The sequence below is a fragment of the Ascidia mentula genome (genome assembly GCF_947561715.1).
Source record: "Ascidia mentula chromosome 2 unlocalized genomic scaffold, kaAscMent1.1 SUPER_2_unloc_1, whole genome shotgun sequence".
In the NCBI taxonomy this organism is placed as follows: domain Eukaryota; kingdom Metazoa; phylum Chordata; class Ascidiacea; order Phlebobranchia; family Ascidiidae; genus Ascidia; species Ascidia mentula.
The window spans coordinates 482,501-485,000 of NW_028113654.1; the positions used below are offsets into that span (position 1 = coordinate 482,501).

The 2,500-nt window shown below is 61.9% G+C and overlaps 3 non-coding genes across 3 annotated transcripts in view; all 3 read left to right on the top strand.

Annotated features, from left to right (window-relative positions):
• LOC145915051 (small subunit ribosomal RNA) overlaps positions 1-810 on the top strand; it is a 1,824-nt gene extending 1,014 nt beyond the window's left edge. Inside the window, exon 1 of the ribosomal RNA XR_014403506.1 lies at positions 1-810. This exon is cut by the window's left edge and continues 1,014 nt beyond it. This is a non-coding gene — a ribosomal RNA (small subunit ribosomal RNA).
• A 259-nt stretch (positions 811-1,069) lies between these two features.
• Positions 1,070-1,223, top strand: LOC145914964 (5.8S ribosomal RNA). Its single transcript, XR_014403422.1, has one exon. It is a non-coding gene; the product is annotated as a 5.8S ribosomal RNA (ribosomal RNA).
• A 244-nt stretch (positions 1,224-1,467) lies between these two features.
• Positions 1,468-2,500, top strand: part of LOC145915119 (large subunit ribosomal RNA) — a 3,686-nt gene continuing 2,653 nt past the window's right edge. Inside the window, exon 1 of the ribosomal RNA XR_014403567.1 lies at positions 1,468-2,500. This exon is cut by the window's right edge and continues 2,653 nt beyond it. This is a non-coding gene — a ribosomal RNA (large subunit ribosomal RNA).

The window sequence follows — 2,500 nt, forward strand, 5'->3', positions numbered from 1 at the left end:
ACGATCAGATACCGTCCTAGTTCTGACTATAAACGATGCCAACCAGCGATCGGGGGGCGTTACTTTGACGACCCCTCCGGCAGCTTGCGGGAAACCAAAGTCTTTGGGTTCCGGGGGAAGTATGGTTGCAAAGCTGAAACTTAAAGGAATTGACGGAAGGGCACCACCAGGCGTGGAGCCTGCGGCTTAATTTGACTCAACACGGGGAATCTCACCCGGCCCGGACACAGTGAGGATTGACAGATTGAGAGCTCTTTCTTGATTCTGTGGGTGGTGGTGCATGGCCGTTCTTAGTTGGTGGAGCGATTTGTCTGGTTAATTCCGATAACGAACGAGACTCTGGCTTGCTAACTAGTTACGCGACCCTATCGGTCGGCGTTGAACTTCTTAGAGGGACTAGTGGCGCTTAGCCACACGAGATTGAGCAATAACAGGTCTGTGATGCCCTTAGATGTTCGGGGCCGCACGCGCGCTACACTGACCGGATCAGCGTGTCGCCGCCTAGGCCGGAAGGTCCGGGTAACCCGCTGAACCCCGGTCGTGCTAGGGATAGGGAATTGCAATTGTTTCCCTTGAACGAGGAATGCCCAGTAAGCGCGAGTCATCAGCTCGCGTTGATTACGTCCCTGCCCTTTGTACACACCGCCCGTCGCTACTACCGATTGAATGGTTTAGTGAGGTCCTCCGATTGGACCTGGCGCGTTCGGCAACGGCCGCGCCGGCGTCCGAGAAGACGATCTAACTTGATCATTTAGAGGAAGTAAAAGTCGTAACAAGGTTTCCGTAGGTGAACCTGCGGAAGGATCATTACCGGCCGATCGCCGATCGAGTGGTCGTGCGTTCGACAGGTGGAGAAGGCTCCGTATCTTGGCGGCCGCGCACGCCCTTCGTCGCTGTTGAGGCGCACGCGATTGCACTTCGGTCACCCTGTTTCGTTCTGCGCCGAGTGCCGTGGCCATGTGCCAGGCTGGCTTCATGCGTCGCCTACGGCTGGCGACCGCTCGGCCACCGCTTTTTCGACTGTGCAATCCGGCTGGGTCGCGCTTGTCCAACTGACGAAGTCACGGAGGGCTCTTGGCGGTGGATCACTCGGCTCGCGAGTCGATGAAGGACGCAGCTAGCTGCGTGAATTAATGTGAATTGCAGGACACATTGAGCATCGACGTTCTGAACGCAAATTGCGGCACCGGGTCAATCCCGGCGCCACGCCCGCCTCAGGGTCGCGTTGTAACGTTCCCGCGCGGCGACGCGTCGGGCCGGTGCGGTGTCGGCCGTTGCCACGGTCGTCCCGCCCAGGACAGCACGAACGCAGTGTCAGCGCGCGAAACCGAACGCGGCGTGCGTCTCGTTACGAGTCGGCCTCGAAGAGGATCCCGGCCCGGAGCAGCACGGCTCGCGTTCGGGCGCGGCGCTCGCACGAGCTTCGGTGGCGCGCGCGTGTCTCTCGCAAACGAGGCACTGGATTATCGGCCTGAGGTCGGACGAGGCTACCCGCTGAATTTAAGCATATTACTAAGCGGAGGAAAAGAAACTAACGAGGATTCCCCCAGTAACGGCGAGTGAAGTGGGAAGTGCCCATCGCCGAATCCGCGCGCCTCTGCGGCGCGTGGAATTGTGGCGTAAGGAATTCGCTGCGCGTACGTCGTTCGCCGCCCGCGTCCTTCTGATCGAGGCCTCGTCCCGGTGCGGGTGTCAGGCCCATGGTGGCGGCGAGGGCGCGCGCTCTGCGTCTTCCCAGAGTCGGGTTGTTTGGGAATGCAGCCCAAAGCGGGTGGTAAACTCCATCTAAGGCTAAATACTGTCGCGAGACCGATAGCGAACAAGTACCGTGAGGGAAAGTTGAAAAGCACTTTGAAGAGAGAGTTAAAGAGTACGTGAAACCGTCGAGAGGCAAACGGGAGGGCCTGTCGAGTCGCGCGACGCTTTCAGCTGAAGCCGAGCGGAGCGTGTGGGCGTGCGGAGCCTTGCGGCCCGTCGTTCGCGCTGTCCTCCGAGCAGCTCCAGCGCACTAGCGCCGTGCGAAGGCCGCGACCGTCTGGGAGGCGGCGAGAAGGCCGCGCGCAAGGTAGCCCGCCCCCGGGTGGGTGTTATAGGCGCGCGGACACGTCGGCCCGTCGCCCGGGCGAGGAGGGATCGCCGCGTCTGCCCTTCGTGGGCCGGGCGTCCCGTCCGAGCCGGTGCGTCGCCGGTTGGGGACTGTGCTCAGTGCCCAGTTGCGGCGTGTCGGTTGCGGGTGGGCAGCGCCGCGCGAGACGCACGGGGTCCGCGGCTAACGTCAGCCACCTTCCCGACCCGTCTTGAAACACGGACCAAGGAGTCTAACGTGCGCGCGAGCCACGGGGCAGTGCGAAACCCATGGGCGCAGTGAAAGTGAATGTCGGCGCGGTCCGGCGGAGGTGAGATGCCGTCTCTCTGGACGGCCGCATCACCGGCCGATCTCGTCCGCTCTGCCGGAGAGGTCGAGCGAGAGCGTGCGCGTTGGGACCCGAAAGATGGTGAA